Source organism: Sinocyclocheilus grahami, unplaced genomic scaffold, assembly GCF_001515645.1.
Source record: "Sinocyclocheilus grahami isolate Dianchi unplaced genomic scaffold, SAMN03320097.WGS_v1.1 scaffold163.1, whole genome shotgun sequence".
Taxonomy (NCBI): domain Eukaryota; kingdom Metazoa; phylum Chordata; class Actinopteri; order Cypriniformes; family Cyprinidae; genus Sinocyclocheilus; species Sinocyclocheilus grahami.
Window position 1 is genome coordinate 627175 of NW_015505342.1, and position 22992 is coordinate 650166.

Consider the following 22992-nt stretch of genomic DNA (forward strand, 5'->3'; position numbering starts at 1 on the left):
TTTTTAATACTTCTGTTTTCTTTTATTTAATGGGCTTGGGGTCAAATTGACTGACTGAACAGAATACTCAAAATATGTGTTCAGTTATATTTTCAGAATATTCTAATGTTCTATTATGTTCTAATATTCTATTAGGTCTACTATTAGAATAGTATTGCATTTATTAACAAACAAAATATACCCTCATATAAATAAAAATGCCCCTCAAATTCAACTTCAGTGTTCCCTTTAATGAAGAAAAAAGTTGATATGTATAATATGTTCAAACGCTTTTCCAGATTATACAGATTTTTAACCATGCCAAAAAAAAGTCTGTGGATTCCAAAAAATAGAGGAGACCCGTTCGTGCCGACAGGACTGCAGTTAGTTGCACTACGGGCCAGCTAGGGGGGGCTGCTGTACCACCGTACTCCGTATCGCCGCTGAGCTCCGCTAGACGCTGCGGCCGCTCTTGTCCCTCCCCCTCTCTTTATCATTCTGAACCACCCCTCCTCCCCTCGTCACTTACCCTGCCCTTCTGAGAGAAGAATCCACGGCGTGTGCGATTTAGCGGGTGTGCGTGTATGTGTGTGCGTGATAGTTTATGAGCCCGGGCTTCTGTTTGTGTGTGCGTAGAGGCGCTATGAAGGCCAGCTCTATTGTGTGCAGCGCAGTGTTCTGTTACCTGCGCGCGAGTGATTAGAGCGCCGTAATAAACGAATGGAGAGATAGAGCGAGAGAGAGAGAGCTAGAGAGAGGAGAGGAGAGGAGAGGGGTGAACGAGGGATAGGTTGAGTGGAAGAGTAATAAAGACCGAGGGAGGAGATGAAATTCCAGCTGCCTGTGAAAGGCTGTTTCCTGCAGCGCAGCCACGAGATTAATGACGAGAGAGAGAGAGAGAGAGAGAGAGAGAGAGAGAGAGAGAGAGAGAGAGACGGAGGGAGGGAGAGCGCGGGTTACTTTAATTTTCTAATAATTTTATAGCTTAGACCATGTACAATTTGTCTAGTTTAGCCAAAACAACTGAAGATGACAAAAAGAGACAATAATCCTTATGTGTATACACTTGAACAGAAATCCAAACAATATGATTTTCATGGTTTATTAATGGTGAAAATCAAGGCAGATGGTTCAGTTTATTGAAAGGAAAAACAAATAGATTGAATGATACGGCCTGCTGGACACTAGAAAGTCATTCGATGGTAATTTGTCTGTGTGCGGGTCACTCACTGGCCCTGCATGTGCGTTAGATAAACACACACTTCGCTGGAAGCTGCGCTCTTTGTTCAGCATTTTGTTAACATCCCTGATGTTGTCAAATTGATTGTCAGATTACGACGTTTTGCACAGTTTTTAAATGTTTCTCTCGCTCATGCACTCAAACACTTTCAAAGTGTTCAACTCTGCCAGAGAACGTGACATCATCACATTTTTGAGGCCAAACACACTTCATATAAATGAAAGAATTAAATGTAATCCAGACAATAACACACACACGCATGCATATTTATGTGCATGCCACCGCCCGCACAATGGAGAGAGAGAGAGAGAGAGAGAGAGAGAGAGAGAGAGAGAGAGAAAGAGAGAGAGAGAGAGAGAGAGAGAGAGAGACGGAGGCAGGAAGAGTGCCGCGCGCGCAACGACTCCGTGAAAGGATCCGGTCCGTGGCGACGGCGTCCCGTTTAGCGGCGCGCGGCTCGGTTTAAGTTCTCCCTTATCGTTTAAATAGCGTTCTCTCACTCGCGCAAGGATCACTGTCGAGGCAGATCGGCAGATATTGCGCGCTCAGCGGGCATGCATGCAGAGACATCTCGTGCTCTGCTCTCCTTGCGCTTGGGATAAAAGCATTTCATTTAACGACACGGCTGCACGTAAAAGTGAAAAGAAAAGAGACAGGAAGAGTGCCGGTTTAAGCTCGGTTTAAGTTCTCCCTTATCGTTTAAATAGCGTTCTCTCACTCGCGCACGGATCACTGTCGAGGCAGATCGGCAGATATTGCGCGCTCAGCGGGCATGCATGCAGAGACATCTCGTGCTCTGCTCTCCTTGCGCTTGGGATAAAAGCATTTCATTTAACGACACGGCTGCACGTAAAAGTGAAAAGAAAAGAGAGTTTTGCTAGATTGTCCTCATTGCACTGCTTTCCAGATCGATATGCCATTAGCACAGTTAGCTGCGTTTTTTATGTTTTGCAACTCATGGTCTATCTTTAGCTAATTTCGCTGGCCTATAACTTCAGTATTACACTTAGGCCTACTTAATCTTTTTATACCGGTAACGACATTGCTATATGATAATTGTAGAGTTAATAACCTCTTAGTTAAATTAATTTCAGCAATGCTAATTGTACGTTTTGCCATCCTCCCTGTCCTGCTTGTTAAATTACCTGTGCTAACTGTGCCGTTCTTGGAGTTAACCGTGTCGGTTGTGCTACTTTTCTTCTGGAATAACTGGTAATTGTGTGGCCATCTTTACCGGTGTTCGTTGTCTACTATGCCCTCAGATTTACCTGTTGTGTTTCAACACATTGTTTGCGAAAATCCAGTCATTTCAATAGAAATCCACGCGATTGGGAATTTAGCGCAAGTGTGAAAAATGTGCAGATTTTTGCATTGGATAATAGACTATGGACTTTGGGCCACGCCGCCACATTGTATTCTCTGATATAGCATGGATAACTTTGTCACATGCTGTTTTCTGACATACACATGCTAACGTGCTAACTGTCATCCGTGCTTTACCTTCACTAACTTTGCTTTTCTGAGCTAACTTTAATGGCTTTTGTATACTAACTTTGCTATCTCTGTGTTAACTTTGCTAACTGTGCTAATTTCTGAGTTAACTTGTTCCGTTTGAACTTTTGCACTGTTCTCTGAGGTACTTGTCAACAGTCAAATTAGGCCTACCTGTGCTAACTTTCTTAGCTTTACTAAGTTTCCTGATATCGGAGTTAACTATGTCAGATATACTGTTCTCAGAGTTTTGGATTGCTATACTGTGCCAACTAAAATCTATTTAGCCTGTGCTAATGAGTGAAATGCTTTGCAAACTGTGCAGCCCACTACCTAACCAATTCCTTAACAATATTGCCTTTAACGTTTGTCCCTCTCAAGTTTGTTGAGGGGACATTTTTGAATCGCTGGTGTGTTACGATCTGCTTTCTATATTTACCGAAACGATCGCTGGGACGAAGCGGTAGAGTCTACGGCTGCGGGATTTCTCCGGGGAACATCTTGCCGTCACGCTCCACTGGCCTCTGAAGAGCGCCAGGGAAACCCTGACTGCAGGAGCGGGACGAGAAAAGAGACAGAGCGTGAGGGAATGAACGCAACGGCGCGTGTGTGCGCGAGGCTCTGTGGGAGAGAAACAGGTGCTTCCTGTGCTTTTGAAATGCGAGTATGTGTGTGCGCACGTAGCGCTGCCTGAAAAGCGTGTGATGTTTGCATGCGATACTGGCCCCGCTCTGAGTGTGAGTGTGTGTGTGTGTGGCGGCTTGCGTTGTGAGTGTGTATGTGTGTACCTGGCTCACGCTGAGACAGGACCATTAATCCTGCTTACTGGCCGTTGAGCCGCGCAGAGCAGCGGAGAGATAAAGAGCCAAATCCCCTCCTCTCCCTCTCCCTCTCTCGCTCGCTCGCTCGCACGCACTAGGCTTGATGACTCGGCCTGTCTGTCGTCACCTGTAACGAGCCGACGGGAATTAATTCAATTGCGTTCGATTCAGCGACTCAACTGTAATGTCATAAACTGGGATTTGATAATTGTATTGATGATGCGCTTCCTGCGGTTTGAATAGCTCATCCAAGACCATACGTGTTCTGCGGTTGTGTGTGAAATCGTTACTAGAGGACAGATCAACACTGACCCGGAGTCACGGGGAGAGAGAGAAAGGGCTGTGTGTCGGGTCAGAGCGCTGGTCACACTTTCTGTAACACACGCTATCGTCAATAACTGTCTGATCGATATTTTTAACTGTGCATTGATGACCGATACACATGCCTGCCGGAAACACACACACACGGAGTGTTTCCCTGCACGGCCTCTCACTCACCAGTCTCTCTTTCAGGCTCTCTATCTCTCTTCACTGCCTTTTTCTCTCAGTCTATATCTTTCTCTTAAATCTATCTATCTCAGCCTGTCTATCTCTTTCTTTCTCTCTCTGCGTGTCTATCTATGCCTCTATATACCGGTCTTTCTTTCTGTCTGTATATTTTTTCATACTGTCTGTCTCTCTGGGTATATTTCCTGTTTTTTCTCTGCATCTGTCTATCTATCTATCTATCGCTTTATTTGCCTCTATCTCTATCTCTCTTTCTCTCTCTGTCTATGCCGCTACATACCTGTCTATCTTTCTGTAATCATTCTTTCACTCTATCTATGTGGTATCCAGGCACGGTGCCAGAATTTTTTCTCTACCGGTGCTAAGCGGGGGCTAGACCAATATGTGGGGGTGCTAAGAAAATAAATGATATTGATGACATCAGAGTAAACTGGGGCTATTCAAAATTCTGACGGGGCTATAACCCCCCCCTAGCCCCGGTGTAGCGCCATCACTGGTGGTATCCCTTTGCCAGTCTATCTTTCTACCAGTCTTATTCTCTGTCTAATCTACCTGTCTGTCTCTCAGTTTCTATTTGTCATTCTCTTCATCTATGTCTTTGTCCGTTTCTCTCTTTCTTTCTATCACTGGCTCTATACATGTCTGTCTCTGTGCCTGTCTTTCCGTCTACTTCGCCGTCTCTCTCTCGGGGCCGCAGCGATATATTAATAGCTCCAGCTGCCGAGACCCAATTCCCAGAGCCATGTAAGAATTCATTCTGTCTCTCTCGCTCTCTCTCCAGTGAGAGGGCTGACTCTTACGCATTTGGAAATTTGGCCTGTAAGTACCCTTCAGCTGGGGATCAAAGCTGTACGCTGCACCCACACTGCCTGAGAATGGACGTATAGGCCCATAGCCTCTCCCTCTCTCGCTCGCTCGCTCGCACGCACTAGGCTTGATGACTCGGCCTGTCTGTCGTCACCTGTAACGAGCCGACGGGAATTAATTCAATTGCGTTCGATTCAGCGACTCAACTGTAATGTCATAAACTGGGATTTGATAATTGTATTGATGATGCGCTTCCTGCGGTTTGAATAGCTCATCCAAGACCAGACGTGTTCTGCGGTTGTGTGTGAAATCGTTACTAGAGGACAGATCAACACTGACCCGGAGTCACGGGGAGAGAGAGAAAGGGCTGTGTGTCGGGTCAGAGCGCTGGTCACACTTTCTGTAACACACGCTATCGTCAATAACTGTCTGATCGATATTCTTAACTGTGCATTGATGACCGATACACATGCCTGCCGGAAACACACACACACGGAGTGTTTCCCTGCACGGCCTCTCACTCACCAGTCTCTCTTTCAGGCTCTCTATCTCTCTTCACTGCCTTTTTCTCTCAGTCTATATCTTTCTCTTAAATCTATCTATCTCAGCCTGTCTATCTCTTTCTTTCTCTCTCTGCGTGTCTATCTATGCCTCTATATACCGGTCTTTCTTTCTGTCTGTATATTTTTTCATACTGTCTGTCTCTCTGGGTATATTTCCTGTTTTTTCTCTGCATCTGTCTATCTATCTATCTATCGCTTTATTTGCCTCTATCTCTATCTCTCTTTCTCTCTCTGTCTATGCCGCTACATACCTGTCTATCTTTCTGTAATCATTCTTTCACTCTATCTATGTGGTATCCAGGCACGGTGCCAGAATTTTTTCTCTACCGGTGCTAAGCGGGGGCTAGACCAATATGTGGGGGTGCTAAGAAAATAAATGATATTGATGACGTCAGAGTAAACTGGGGCTATTCAAAATTCTGACGGGGCTATAACCCCCCCCTAGCCCCGGTGTAGCGCCATCACTGGTGGTATCCCTTTGCCAGTCTATCTTTCTACCAGTCTTATTCTCTGTCTAATCTACCTGTCTGTCTCTCAGTTTCTATTTGTCATTCTCTTCATCTATGTCTTTGTCCGTTTCTCTCTTTCTTTCTATCACTGGCTCTATACATGTCTGTCTCTGTGCCTGTCTTTCCGTCTACTTCGCCGTCTCTCTCTCGGGGCCGCAGCGATATATTAATAGCTCCAGCTGCCGAGACCCAATTCCCAGAGCCATGTAAGAATTCATTCTGTCTCTCTCGCTCTCTCTCCAGTGAGAGGGCTGACTCTTACGCATTTGGAAATTTGGCCTGTAAGTACCCTTCAGCTGGGGATCAAAGCTGTATGCTGCACGCACACCGCCTGAGAACAGACGTATAGGCCCATAGAGGGAGAAGTGTGTGTGTGAGAAGGTCAGCAAGCGGCGACTCAGTCTTGGACGCTGTACAATCTCCAGACGGCTATCCCCACTGCGCAGGATTAAAGTGTGTGTGTGTGTGTGTGTCGATCCATGTGCTGAAAAACACAGCTTGACATGCAAATTTTCCACACTGCTTAAGGGAATTAACTCACCCAGGACGACTGTGGGACTTGCACCAATTTAAGTTTATTCCCCCGAAACTCTGTGTTTTTCCACACTGACCTGCAGTCAGTCCTTCCCACAGCCAGTTGCATTTGTTCATGACATCACTGTGCTGAACTGTAGGGGTCAGGGATTAGCTGGTTAGCATTCCCCACTTATCTCCTACTAGAGGCCACAGATACACCACTCTGCAGATAAAAAGCATGTTTTAGCATGACAAAAAGATGCATTTTAAATATACATTAAAAAAATTAAGATGTTTTAAGTGGTTCTCACAAGTGTGAAATGGATCAGTGCTGTCATGACATAATTTTGCTTGTTGATCTGCATCAACAATATCTTTCTTTCTCAGCCATCAATCTGTTTCTATCGGTCTCTCTCTGTTTGCATATTTATCTATTTCTGTCTATCTACATTTCTGCCTGTCTGTCTCTCTGTCTATATCTATTAGACAAAAAATACTATTAAAAACATGATTTTCTGCAGTGCATAATGTCATGAGGGGCCTCCCAAAGAAAGAGGGGCCCCCAACTGCACTATGGGTCCCGTACACCACTGACTTCATTTTCTAATCGAGAAAAAGCTGGTTTAGGACCATCAGTAGACAGACATTACGGTTAAGCTAATAAATGTGCTGTCTGAGGTAACTGGCAGGTAAAAGCTAGATGATTTGGGAAACAGTCACTGAGCTCTTGTGAGTCACAGCACCCTTCCGCCAGCAAGACCCTTTTGATTCTTTCTCACTCTCTCCGTTCGCTCGCTCGCTCGTCTCTGCCAGATCTGACGCTTCCTTTAATTCTCTCTCACGCTCGCTTGCCTCTCTCTCTTTATCAGATTCCTTCCCGCGCCCGTGTCTGCCGTTGCACCTATTAAAGACGCTCTGCAAATGGAATTCCTCAATATCACACTCGGCGCCGCTTTGATGTGAAAGAGAGAGACAGAGAGATGGGGGTGTGGGGGTGAGGTGGTAGCATGAAAAAAAGCTGCCAAATTGCATGCTCGTTTTATCACATGCGGGCTGATATTTGTCACCGAACGGCTAGGACTCCGCAGAGTATTAACGCGGGGAAAACGCCGCTGCAGACTCGTTTGCGACGTGATTTCAGCTCATGAAATTTGTGTCCTCGAAACTGAACTAATTTCCAAAAGAAAAAGAAAAAACTGTCGGAGGAGGTCGTTTAAATTCACTGGATCTGGAAACAAAACGTGTAACAATTTTTTTTACAAAACCAAGGTTTCTGTGGGTCTTAAAAAGTCTTAATTTGCCCTTCCACAAATTAAGGCCTTAAATCAGAGCAGAAAGTCTTTAAATTAATAAAGTAATGGCATTAAATGTTGCATGTACTGAAAAAAATGATTATCTTTGTTAGTAGGCATATTTTTGTAATTTTCCAACACAAACATCTAAACATCCTTAAGTCAAGATACACTTACTTGAGTTGGAAATTCAAAATGTTTTTTGTTTTTTGAGAAATTAAACAAAATTAAGTGAATTTATGGTTAAAACAAGAATATATCTGGGATATGAAAATTAGTTTTTGTTTAAAGGGTTAGTTCACCCAAAAATGAAAATTAGGCTGTGTTTTACTCACCCCGAGGCATCCTAGGTGTATATGACTTTCTTCTTTCAGAAGAATCCAGTCGGAGTTATATAAAAAATTGTCTTTGATCTTTCAAGCTATTTAATGCCACTCAGCAGGTGTTGCATTGCTTCAGTCCAAAATAATTTAAATAAAAATCGCCCATCCATAAAAAACAAGTATCTCACACGGCTCCGGGGGGTGAACAAAGGCATTCTGTAGCGAATCGATGTGTTTTTGTAAGAAAAATATCCATATTCAAAACGTTATAATCACTTTAATGTAGCTTGCGCCAACAGTTGTACACAAAAGCAGTTCCGGGAGCATGACGTATGAGGTCGGCGTTGCGCATGCGCCGGTGAGTCTCGTGAAAACCAACGTTTGTTAACAGGATCAAAGGAAGCAAAGTTTCCTTACTTTAGCAAAGGAAAACCAGTCTCCTCTTGGCTTATATCGAAATCCTCTGACATTCTTCTTTACAAATCCTCGTTTTGTACTTCTAATTCTTGACCGTTGTTTTGTTTTGATCTCTCCGCTGCGTTTCCGCGTGCATCACTTCTGAGTGGCGCAAAGCTGACCTTATCCGTCATTCCCCCAGAACTGCTTCTGTTTACAACAGTGAGCGCAAGCTAGATTCAAATGATTATTACGTTTTGAATATGGATATTTTCGTACAAAAATACTGTACGACTGAAGCCATGCAATTCGGACTGAAGCAATGCAACACCCGCTGAGTTGCATTAAACAGTTTGAAAGATCAAAGACAGTTTTTAATATAACTCCAACTGGATTCGTCTGAAAGAAGAAAGTCATATACACCTAGGATGCCTCGGGGGTGAGTAAAACGCAGCCTAATTTTCATTTTTGGGTGAGCTAACCCTTTAAGTTGATTTTTCTGAGCGCATTGGCAGATATTTGTCCTTTTTTTACATCATAAATTCACTTCATTTTGATACATTTCTCAGAAAATTATCTTTAAGAATTTTTTAAGATCAAGATTTAAGAATTTTTAGACATTTGCATTGAAAACGACAAAAATGCCAATGTTCAGTGTGATCAAAAGATACAGTAAAAGTTATTTCCATATTCTAGTTAAACTATTTTTTGTGTGCAAAATTAATTTAAAAATAATGGAGATCGGTTGAAAGCTGCATTTTCAAACGTTGCTAATACAACTCATGTTCTCCTAAGACTCACGTTCCCTTTAATTTATTTCTTAAATTTTCTTTAATTGGTCTTAAAAAGGTCTTGGTCTTTAAAATGTCTGCCTTCATAAAACTGCAGTAACCATGAAAAGTCACCCAAATTATAACTAGCAACTAACCATATAATCTTGTATAGTTAAAATAAACTGAGATAAATAAAAAATAAAAAAAAGCACTTACCTTATCTTGGTGTTGATGTCAAATTAACCAATGCCAACATGGGTAGGTTGTGTGACATGCAGTCATCCTTGAAAACCAGCAATAAACCTTTTTAAGACAAAATATGACCAGAAGTAAATTCTCTCTCTGTCCTACACTAAAAACCCTGACATTTGCATTGGCCGGTCTGCAGGGCACTGATGGCTGACGTGGGCACTGTTGCATTGGCAGGCTGGCACTGATAAGCTGGCATTCACTCAATTCACACACTGATCTAATGCAGTAGAAAACGCTTAGTTCACTAATGAGACAGTTGTTTGTGGCGTATCGGTGTATAAAAGCTTACTGTGTTTGTATGTGTCTCAATACTCTGGTTTCTTATATCCTAAAACACTTAAGTGAAGTCATTTTCTCATGCATAAAATCTGAGAAATGGAAAAGAGAAAGTGCAGCAAACAACAAGACCTAGATTATTATCATAGGAAATTACACATTTCTCAGCATTCCTGCGAGATGTAGCACTTTGCTGTTACCTGTGCATAATTTTCTGTATAGTCATTTTCACTTACTTCTAAGGCAGCATACTAACTTAAATGGAACCTTGTAAGTAGACCTAAATGATTTGGAACACTCCATGTATACACAATTCTATGGATTTTACAAATACAGGTCTGCACAGGAAACTCAACTCTAATAGATTTTAATAGTCATTAGCATGTTGCTAAGCTAACACCCCAATACTTTAATATGTGCTCTAGTCAGTTCAGTTTATTTTACAATGTTTCTAAAACATTTTATTGTGGCTACTTTTTTGTTTACAAAAAAATGAATAGAAAATCTAGAATGCTGAAAAACGTTACATGGTGTAATGTTATGTAATATAAAAATAATTGGAAAAACTGAAACTACACTACCTTTTCACGACTGAAAATGGCCACAAATTTAAGTCCTTGATATGAAATATATTGTAAATCTTTAAATGGTATAAATCACTGTCATAAACATAAAAATGCCACTATTAAATGCTAGTATATGAACACGTAGATATATATATGAAATTAAATACAAGGAAATCTAACATTATATATGAAAACTTCTAAAATAAAACTATGAAAATCCTGCATGCGATGGCCATCACAAATCTGCAAGACTAGTACGCATCAAGTGCGCCATTTGGGACAGAGCCATCGAGTCCTTTCTCACCACACAAGTTCTCCGTGAATCTTAAAGCGTTTAATTATGGCCAAGGAGAAGAAGGATTAACAGATAACTAGGGGAAAAACAACGGAACCCAAATGAGATTGATAGAGATTGAAAGGGAGGCCCATGCAGTGGGGACATTTGCCAGCCGAGTGACCTCTGCCATTTGTAATGATCAATCATGGAAAACACACACACACAGACACAAACGAGAAGACGGACGTGGCCAAAATTCGGGCTAAAAAGACTTGGCAGAAAGTGAAAGAGAATGTGTGTGTGTGTGTGTGTGCGTGTGCGCGGCTTGCCAAGGTTGGCAGGGTCTTTGATTTGCTCTGACAGACTTTGATGCCCTCCCAGTGCCCGCTGCACTTCTCTCTCTCTCACACACACACACACACACACACACACACACACACAAACCCTATATGCCAGGATCAGACATAGCAGAACAACGTAACGCAGAGGAAAAGATGAGAGCGGGCCGGGAATGAGGCATGAAATGCGGAGGGGGAAAAAAGAGGAACATTGTTATCATCCTCCGTTAGTGGTCGTACTGAGATTTTTCCCTGGCACGCTTCCTGCATGAGCTGCAGAACACGAGTCTGCTGAATGCGAAAACAGGAGCAGACAGTGGAGAACAGCAGCAGAGATGGAACAGGCCGTTAACGGTAGACACGTGTCCTGCCTCTCGCTCATTTCATCTAGCAGAGCTCCTATTTTGAAGGTAATCCTAATCTGAACCTTCATATAAACGTTAACCCCCAAAATGTGTGAATATTTAGATTCAAAACCAAAATAGTCCTTTTCAAGTTTTGAAAATCTCTGGAGAACAACTACCAGGCCCTTGCGGGAATATCTACTCGCACATACACCTGAGCGCTTACAAGCGTTGAGCACTTTAACAAACAACACATCAATGTCTTCTCTGCACATGGGAATAACAACTCGAAGAAAATAAACACGGGAAATATAACAAGGTCATCCATGACGTCAACACGCTTCAAGACACTGCTTCAAAAAAACTTTTTTTCTGACAGTCTTGACATGTAAATTATTTAGAGGAATTCTGTGTTGTCTAAAAATGCTCTTTTTATTACAATCAGTTATTAACACTTAGTCATATCTTCTTTTTGGGGCTACTGCATCTTAGTAAAACATAAGCAGATCCATACAAATGGATTTTCACAGGCTCTGTCGCGAAGAAGTCTGCTACGGAGCTCGCCTCACTGTGGGCTCGGCAGAAGTGCGCACCGAGAGAGCATAGTGGCCACAAAGAGGGCAATCGTGAGCACCCTTCTGAAAGCTAAAATGACGAATGGGACATCCTACAGTCTCGTGGATTTAACGGACATTCACACTCGACAGCCATTATAAATCCGCAAGACCGCAAGTGTACATGAAGTGTGCCATTTGGGACAGGGCCTTACTTGTTTAGTTCCTGAATGAATCGGTGTTTTGCACAAATCAGTTGAGTTAATGAAGATGAATTCATGATTCACTTATAAAAACACTTGAACAAATCAGTGTTTTGAACAAATCCATTTAGTGAATCATCAGTGACTCACTCGTGAAAATGGTTACTTGTTCAGTTCCTGAATGAATCAGTGCATCCAAACAAATCAATTGAATGAATGAGTCAATGACTCACTCATTAGAACAGTCACATGTTCATTTCCTGAATGAATCAGTGTGTTTGAACAAATTGGTTGAATGAATGATTCAATGACTCACTCAAAGACTCACAAAAAAAAAAATTTAAATCATTTTTTTAAGTTCCTGAACTAATCAGTTGAGTAAATTAATAAACGATTCACTTATAAAGACAGTCACTTCAACAAATCAGTGTTTTGAACAAATCAATTAGTGAAACATTAGTAAATAGCTCATGAAGACAGGTACTTGTTCAGTTCCAATCAGTGCATTTGAAAAAAATCTATGTAATGAATAATTCAATTACTCACTTATCAAAACGCCTACTTGGTTAGTTCCTAAATGAATCAGTTTTTTAAACAAATTGGTTTAGTCAATGATTCAATGACTCACTCGTTAAGAAAGTCCCTTGTTCATTTCCCCAATGAATCAGTGTGTATGAACAAATTGGTTGAATGAATGATTCAATGACTCACTCATAAAGACTCACTGTTCATCAGAGTTTTGAAGAAATCAGTTCAGTCATTTATTCAATGACCCAACTCATAAAAACAGAAACCTGTTCATTTCCTAAACTAATGTTTGAACGAACTGGTTGAATGAATTATTCAATGACTCACTCATTAATGACTTGTTAATTTCCTGAATGAATCAGTGTGTTTGAACAAATTGGTTAAATGAAGTCTTAAAGACTCACTTGTCACCTACTGGCATAGCAATGTAAACTTAAGAAATAGTCAGTAAGACACAGATTTACCTATCAGTCAATAAGAAGATGCATGTTTAATCTTGACCTCTTGGCATTTTCGATCTGTCGTCTATTCTTTTCTCTCATTCCTTCTCTTCTCATCTCTCTCTCTTCTGCAGACAGTGCTTTGGGCAGTAGCAAAGATGACAGAACGCTCTCAAGAATGACTCACAGATAGAGAATGCACAGAAAGACGAGGGCTTGGAAAGGGAAAATCAGCGAACAAAGTGAGCAGTGCAGCGCTGGAGCATGTGAGGGCAAGAAGGACTTCAACACACACACTAAGAGCATACCAGCGCTGTGTGTGCGTTAAGAGGGTTGGGTTTCTAAATGACAGATCATTATCATGCTAATTAAAGCATTTTGTAGCTGTGACTCGTGCAGTATTTGTGTGTGTGTGTGTGTGTGTGTGTGTGTGTGTGTGTGTGTCTAATTAAGGCCAGTTCATCAGCGCCCAGCTCATTTACAACGTGCTAGAGCGACACCCTGATTCAAGCACACGGACAGTAATGAAGCTATTAATTATTATAGCACTTTAACATATTTAACCTTAACTGAGCCAACACCGAACAGCTGAACCACCTCAACTGAGCCACATGAACCCAATAAAGCTTCAGCAGTTTAACACAGCCTAGCACAGCTGAGCCACCCAAACACAGTTCAACACAGGTAAACTCAGCAAAGCTAAACTAAACCAACACAGCTCAATCAACACGTCTGAACTACACCAAAAAAAATTTGGGATAATAAAGGCTTTCATTAACAAAATGCACCTAGCATATCACAAAATTCATTATATCCACATTCATTGCATTTTATAACATGCTGAATAATTTACAATGTTCTAACAACATCTGAAGAAGAAAAGTATAGTAATATAAACAATTAAGATTAAAATATAAATAAATCATGTTTGTATATCTGGTTTAATTTTGCACTATCCTAATTAATATAAAAACTAATTCATATATTAGTACAAACAAGATACTAACAAAAAATTATATATTAATCTAAACAAATCAATAAAAATTAATATAAACAATAATTAAATAATATAAATGAGAATACATTATTACAAACAACATAATTAGTAACTTAATATACTATATTAAATATATTAATATAAATAATTACAACATTCATCTAAACAAATCAATTTAATATAAACAGGAATATAAATGATTATAAACATTCACATAATTAGTAAATTAATATAAACAAATTCATATATAAAATGTTAGAATATATAGTTACATTTCACATTTTCTTAATTGATGTAAAACAAAGCAACATATTAATATCAACAAATTAATATATAAAATGTTTTAATATATGGTTTAATTTTGCACTTTCTTGTCGACTAAAATTTTAATTTCATCACCTAAAATTAGATGGAAAGTAAGAAAGTAAAATGGAGTAAAACTGGTATATCAAAGAAAAGATAGATAGATATATAGAATGATATCTATCTATCTAGATAGATAGATATGAATAGTTCATTAATGAAACTCTACTTGCGTTCTAATTAGTTCATTCAATTCAATGTTCCCAGCCAATCGGATTTACGTACTCCTTACCTTATACCTATATAATCAGGACGTATTCAATGAATGCTATGTCTGCTATGCGTGTCCTCATCTTAGCCCACCACCTCCCCAGCACCACCTGCCTAGATCTGCTACGGGAATCTTCTTCTCTCTAGCAGCAGCAGCATGTTTCCTTAATTTTGTGATCCGAGCATTTAGCTGAAGCAAGTCTACTTGCTCTGCAGCAGCAGTAGGGTAGCAGATCTAGTCTGTCAAGACCAAACCTATGAACATACTGTTTACATTAATAAAGATTTTACAATCTACCCTGAGATTGTCATGACTGAAATTAGATAGATAGATAGATAGATAGATAGATAGATAGATAGATAGATAGATAGATAGATAGATAGATATACACAGCATATTAAGATATTAAGATGACAGACAGGCAAGTCTACTTGCTCTGCAGCAGCAGCAGGGTAGCAGATCTAGTCTGTCAAGACCAAACCTATGAACATACTGTTTACATTAATAAAGATTTTACAATCTACCCTGAGATTGTCATGACTGAAATTAGATAGATAGATAGATAGATAGATAGATAGATGATAGATAGATATACACAGCATATTAAGATCAGACCCTAAACCACCTGTTCTTTTGGTGATGGGGTATAAGCTGATCTCAGAGCAGCACCTTTACCTTAGAGGATTTATTTTCGTGGCCCCTATTGACTCAGTAATGTTGGAGATGGCACGGTCTTTGTTCGGTTCAATGAAGCGCTTCCTCGTGCTAATGCTAGAAGCTGGAGAGCGAGAGGTTTAATTAGCGACTTAGTATTGATCAGCGCTGAGGTTACCTTTGCTGACAGAGCACAGTTTGAGGGACCGCATGTGCGAGCACTTGTGTAAGCCAGTACCAAGAATGTAATTAAGAAATTCAGAAACCACTGGGGTGCTGATGGAAATTGGGATCCTTTTGGTGTGCAGTGTGTGTGTGTGTTTGTCTCCTGAGCCATTATTACACTCATAATGATCTGTTGTCCTTATCAACCAAGACAAACATACTGAGAAAAAAAGGAAATAATAAAATACAGTTAATGAGCATGAGCGGCCATTACATAAACAAACTGTATATTTACAGTGAAGGTACACCAATATTATGGTACTGTTATATACCATAGTACTTTAAAAGTAGTACCATGATATATGCCCAAGAAAAGAGTTATACCATGTTAAATGTCTAAAAAAATGTGTTAATACCATGGTAAATGTAAAAAAACAACAACATGAAAACACAAAGTTAAAAGGGTAAAAAACATGGTAATACCATAATAAATGTTTGAAAATTTGTAATAATGCTATGAAATATGTCCATAAACATATGTCATAGTACCACGGTAAATTTACAAAACAACAGAAACAGCACTGTAAATGTCTGAAATGTCCATGTTTTTGTCCAAAAAAACAGTAATATGTAATGTCTGAAAAAAATACCATGACAATACCATAGTAAAAACTTAGCAATCACATGTTATAAATGTCATGGTAAACATGCTAATATTAAGGTAAATGTCTGAAAGAAAACATGGTAATACTATTATAAATGTCCAAAAATATAGTAAAATGGTAAATGTCCAAAATGTCCCATGTTTTTGTCCAGAAACACACACACACACACACACACACACACACACACAAAAACAAAAGTAATAGAATGTCAAATGTCTATAAAACATGATAATACCATGATAAACGTAAAAAAAGGCTCAAAATTGTAATAGTATGGTAAATGTGTGGTACCGTGGTTCTCTTTGGTTGAAGACAAGAGTGTTTGGTTGGAGTGTCTTTGTATGTATAAATGTGTGCTCCAAAAAGTGAACTAAGAAAATCTCTCTCTTTAAGAGCTTTGAATTCAAGACAGGAAACCATGGAAACCAGAGGTTTTTGATAAATAGCTAAAGTGTGTCCCTACGTGTGTTTGCGTCCTGTGCTCTGTCATGTGACATGTCTGCTATCTGTAAGTCCTGATGGTGTGTCTGTGCATGTTTATTTGTGTATTCACCTCAACTAATCTTCAACTTACAACCTACAGTACAGGCAGATGTGCACGCAGCAATAAATGCACTACGGTCAGTCTCAACTGGTTTTTGATTACACATAACATGTTGATGCAACACAATTACAAGTCATTTAACATCTGAAAATAAACATATATGTCCTTAAAATCAAACACTGAAATGTTTTAATATTATCATAAACTGCATAGGCCCAACAACATGTTATTAAACAACATATTATTAAAATGAAACAGACCGAAGAGGAAATAAAAAAGGTAATTGTGAGATAAAGATTAAAATAAAATAAATTAATGTTCTTAAATATACAGCCATAACTGGCAGAAATAAAGTCACAATTACAAGAAAAAGGTCACATTGTGAAATATAATTGCAATTATAAGAAATTGTGAGACAAATTTGCAGTAGCAAGATATAAAGTCACATTGTAAAGAAAGTCGCAATTACGAGAAATAAGGTTGTAATCGTGAGATATAGTCACATTGTAAAATATAGTTGCAATTATGAAATATAAAGTCGCAATTGCAAGACAAAGTTAAAAGGCAGAAACTTGCTTCCATTTATATCCTCATTTCAGGTGAACCCAAATTTAATGTAGTCTGGGTAATATTTTCTTTAATCTTGCGTACAGTCTTCATTGTGTGTTTGTGTATTTGTGCGTGATTGTTAGTACAGTTACAGCGACCACAGCGGGACGTCTGCCTCTCAGTCTGTGAGTCTCATATAATTGTTGTTCTTTAATTCGGTTAAACTCAGGACAAAGAAACCGCCGATCCATTCTGCTCTCTCACTCCGTCATTATTCTCATCCCTTTTTTTACGTTCTTTTTGCCATCTAATTGGTGGACGGCGGTGCAGCTTAATGGAGGCAGACACTGCTGAAAGCTTTTCACCGCTCAACCAATTAATCTCCCTCTCTCTTTCCCTCAAATACACATTCAAAAGTTTTCTCTCTGTTCTTTGTTACACACAAAGTCAGCTTGGGTGAATCTCACGAATCCTATCACAACATCTATGACGAACATTTCCGGTTCCTATATGACCCCAAAATCAAAGGAAACAAGAAATTAAGCATATATTTTTAGAAGCATTAGCCTTTTTCCCATTAATTTCATGACATTCACAATTCGAGTTTTATGGCTTTTAGTACGTTTGCTAATTTGTGAGGCTAGTCTATATGCTAGTGTACTCCTAAATGCTAATAAAAATCCTCATTACCGAAATGCAAAAATAGTCATTCTTATTACCGTAATGAGAAAAAAAAAACAGTGATATATTATTTAAATTATGTTTTTAGACATAATGGTACTATTTTTTGTACTGAATTTAATGTTCGTCAATTTTCCTGCTGAAACAAAACAACAACAACAAAACAGGCTATAGTTTCATGGTTTTAGCTGGTTTAATCTTGTTTAGGTACTCTCTCAGCCTGGTTAAGCTAGTATTAACAGGCCTGACAAGCCTAAACCCCCCCTAAAACCATCAAACTAGACCAGTCAGGGCCAGAAAGTCAGCTTAGGCTGGTTTAAGCAAAAGCCATTTTTATTTTAATACACATAAAGTCACATTGTGAACTATAAAGTTGCAGTTACGCGAAATAAAGTCACAATTGTGAGATATAAAGTTGCATTTATGAGAAATAAAGTTGCAGTCAAGGCCAGAAAACCAGCTTAGGCTAGTTTAAGCTATATTAGAACTATTTTTACTTTAATACAAAAAATACTATCTTACAAAAATGTGAATCATCATTGAAAATAAATTCAAATTAAATTAAAAAACTCAGAAGTCCAGATGCAACTAGTAATAAAAATATGAACCATTTTCACATAAGATAATGAAAATGGTAATGCCACTGCAAATGTCCCCCAAAAACAGTAATAGCATGATAAAGGTCATGGTAAATATGGTAATATCTTGGTAAGTGTCTAAGAAGAACATACTAATTCTATGAAAAAAGTCTTTCAGAAATAAAACCCCATTGTAATACCATGGTAAATGTCAAACAAACATGATAATACCATCATAAATTTACTAAAAATTGTAATAGACGCCATCAATCTTAATGGTCCTAAAACAGGCATCATTATCTTTCAACAAATTTCTAATTTCTTTTAAATTTGCGGTCAGAGTCGGACATGGTGGTCTCCACAGGTTTGGTGATATTTACTCTCTTGGCGTTTTTTTCTCTGTTGTTTTTCTTCCATGTCACACACACACACACACACACACATATGCCGTATAACAGATAGCTGCGCGTTTTATAAACGGAGGCCTCCTGCAGTCTCAGCTCTGCAGAGACGCTGACAAATAGATGCCTTTCTTGAAAAGCTCCACAGAACGTGTGTGTGTGTGTGTGTTTGCTGCAGTGAGGTGTGGAGAGGGAGGGAGAGAGGTGCTGGAGAGCTAGAGTGGGCTGTAATGGGTGTAATTTGAGTTAGAGAGAGAGAGAGAGAGGGAGAAAGAGAGCGAGAGTAAGAAAATAAAGAGCGTACCGATTAGGAGAGGAAGACGGAATGAGAAATAGAAAAATGGCAGAACGCAAAAGCTTCTGTGAGCTTCGGCAAGAACGAAATGAGAGCAATGTAGAGAGAGAGAGAAAAACCTGTAATTTTCCATGCCGCAAATAATAATGAGTTTTCAAACAATTTTCCCAAACACAGAAAAAGGAGCAAATATCTCAATGACATCATCCTGCACTACTCAGATTTTTGTCCAATCAAATGCTGTCTTGAATGAGAATATAGATTAGCCTCACAGCTCATAGACATGAATGCAAACTTTATATTCTTATTTCATAGTGTGTGTTCAAGAATTTCTTGTTTACTTGCCACCAAGTGCCTTAAACAAAATCAAAAAATGTTCAAAGATTCAAAACACAAACCTCACAAACTTTGGTGCCTCCAGTGACTAGTTCTTGCACAGCAGCGCTCATTATATCAGCCTAGGAACATGGAAACATTTTCAACTTCGGTCGCCTAAAAAGAAAACAAAAATTGAAATGTATTAACGTTTATTTAGTTATTTGACGGTTATTTTAAAACCATCTTGGAAACTTTTTGCAATGCCTTTATCATTTATATTCGCTACTTTTTAAATGCCTGTTATGTATAGATCTTTACTATTTTACCCTTGTTGGGTAATAATGAAAAATGAATGAATGAATGAATGAATGAGTGGAAAAACCTGAGATATATATATAAATAGTTTAATTACTTTTTTTCTGCATCATTTCCAATCAAGCATAAATAAATAAAATACAAAAATAAATACATAAGACCGAAGTGCCTTTGATATAGAAATAAATATTAGGTTTTTTTACACAATTTTTCTGCATCATTTCCAATCAAGCTGTAATTTAATTGTAATATAATGTCACATTATGCAAAGAATCTAAATATATCATTTAATTATATTTATTTAGGATACACAAAATTCTACTGTAGCTGTGAAACAAGCCTTAAAAAGACAACAGAATCAGACTTTTTTTATTCCAAAAACATTAAAAATTTGAAATGTAATGGAAATGACAAATGTGGTGGGAATTTTTATGACTTTCAGGTAGAAAAAAAGACAGAATTCTCATATGATGCATGTATATTGTCTGATAGACATTGTTAGCCGACAAATTAAAAGGGCTAGTGAAGTGTGTTTGGTTTTTTAGGCATCCACAGGGCCTAAAGTTCAAGAAACCCCTAAAAATGGCCAAGCAGTCTGAAGCTTCGAAAAAAAATTTGAAATGTAATGGAAATGACAAATGTGGTGGGAATTTTTATGACTTTCAGGTAGAAAAAAAGACAGAATTCTCATATGATGCATGTATATTGTCTGATAGACATTGTTAGCCGACAAATTAAAAGGGCTAGTGAAGTGTGTTTGGTTTTTTTAGGCATCCACAGGGCCTAAAGTTCAAGAAACCCCTAAAAATGGCCAAGCAGTCTGAAGCTTCGAACACGCAGGTGCTTTGCTGGTAAAAAGTCTGTAAAAAGTTCTTACAAAAGACACTCAAAAAACTGGCGCCATCAAAACTTATTCAGATACTTTCGTTTTATATTTTATATGCACCACCACAAAGACAGACAATGAATGCTTTGAGATAAAATATGGAAGACAGTCACAAGTCCAATACGTCCTTGAGGACGCAAGGCCTCGCTTGGCTTTTCTACAAGCGTGCATGTGTGTGTGTGACACTGACGAGGTTGTGCTTTCCAATGTGTGGCATTAACCTGATAACGTGTCTGGTCCGTCCCCACGGCAACAGACGCTGCTGTCCCTTTCCATCACCGGCACGCTGACCTTTTTTACAGTGAACTGCCCCAGGACCGAGAGAGAGAGAGAGAGAGAGAGAGAGAGAGACAGGCTACACACCTGCCCTCCATCAGAACTCCGCATCTGCTGCCTTCAAAGCCGCAGTGATGCACGAGTGTGTGCGCCAGCTGCATTTGTGTGTACATGAAAAGAAACCCGATCGGAGATTCACATCAAACAGGCCTGCCTGAGAGCTGACCAAACACACACACCGAGTAAATCTCCCAGATTCTTATGATTTCTCTTTGTCTGCTCAGGGTTAACGCTTTTATAGATGGCTGTGAGCCGTTTGTTTGGTTTTTGTGTGTGTGCGGGTGATGAAATATCTCAGACGGCACACCCAGAGCGTTAAATGGGAAACTTGGCGGAAACACTGATGGAAGAGGTATTCAGTCTAATGCAGAAAATTAGGCTAATAGGGATTAGAGGTGAAGAAAAGTGGAGGAGATAAAATTGTAAAAGAGATGTGAGATGCGAGTGAGGATTTGGCGAGCAAGGCGGGAGATTCCAAGTGTAGTCCGGTGCCATAATTCATGAGATGTTCTACGTTAAACCAGGCGGCCAGATTGCAAGACCTTAGAATAAAAAAAGAAAGGAAAAGACAAAAACCCTCAACCGGTGTTATTATAGTTAACAAAAACTAAAACCATAAAAGAAAAAAAAAAAAACATCTCTGCTACACACTCCATTTCTCTTTGTCTGCTCAGGGTTAACGCTTTTATAGATGGCTGTGAGCCGTTTGTTTGGTTTTTGTGTGTGTGCGGGCGATGAAATATCTCAGACGGCACACCCAGAGCGTTAAATGGGAAACTTGGCGGAAACACTGATGGAAGAGGTATTCAGTCTAATGCAGAAAGTTAGGCTAATAGGGATTAGAGGTGAAGAAAAGTGGAGGAGATAAAATTGTAAAAGAGATGTGAGATGCGAGTGAGGATTTGGCGAGCAAGGCGGGAGATTCCAAGTGTAGTCCGGTGCCATAATTCATGAGATGTTCTACGTTAAACCAGGCGGCCAGATTGCAAGACCTTAGAATAAAAAAAGAAAGGAAAAGACAAAAACCCTCAACCGGTGTTATTATAGTTAACAAAAACTAAAACCATAAAAGAAAAAAAAAAAAACATTTTTGTTACTTCAAATAAACAGTAACTGAAATAAAATAAATAGTGCTGGGCAACGATTAATCGCATCCAAAATAAAAGTTTTTGTTTTGTTTACATAATATATATGTGTGTGTACTGTGTATATTTATTATGTATATATAAATACACACATACAGTATATATTTTGAAAATATTTATATGTATTTACATGCATCTATTTATATTCATATAATTTCTATTATATATATATATTTAATATATAAACAATATATTTTTCTTAAATATATACATGCATGTGTGTGTATTTATATATACAAGTGCTGTCAATCGACAAAAAAAAAAAAGACTAATTAATCACAAATTTTTCTGTAATTAATCGCGATTAATCCCACCTAACATAAATTTTTTTAATATACTTTTATATTGCAATAATTTCACATTCAATCTTCAAATTAATGTACAAACAACAAAGACAGTATACTATAGCCATTCAACATTACAGCATAATTGAGAGCTATCAATTTTAACATTTATTACTTTAAAAAATCATTTCTAATTTAAAGGGGTCATCTGATGCTGCTAAAAAGAACATTGTGTATTTGGTGTAATGAAATGTGTTTATGCGGTTTAAGGTAAAAAAAAACACATTATTTTCCACATACTGTACATTATTGTTTCTCCTCTATGCCCTGCCTTCTGAAATGCGTCGATTTTTACAAAGCTCATCGGTGTGAAAAAGCGAGGTGTGCTCTGATTGGCCAGCTATCCAGTGCGTTGTGATTGGCCGAATACCTCAAGCGTGAGACAGAAATGTTACGCCCCTCACCATACTGTGATGCCATGTCCGGCCGGAGCGATGATTCAAAAACATGAAAACCCATTATAAACGAGGCATTCGTTGCATCAAGTGGGGACATAATTATGGATTATAATGATTTAAACTGTCTTTTTACGCGTTGCGTTGCATCGCGC

General features: G+C 38.9%; 1 long non-coding RNA gene across 1 annotated transcript in view; it reads left to right on the forward strand.

Annotated features, from left to right (window-relative positions):
• Positions 1-13772, forward strand: part of LOC107593045 (uncharacterized) — a 46506-nt gene extending 32734 nt beyond the window's left edge. Inside the window, exon 3 of the long non-coding RNA XR_001610051.1 lies at positions 13130-13772. This is a non-coding gene — a long non-coding RNA (uncharacterized lncRNA). The remainder of the gene's footprint in view (positions 1-13129) is intronic.
• The last annotated feature ends 9220 nt before the right edge of the window (positions 13773-22992 follow it).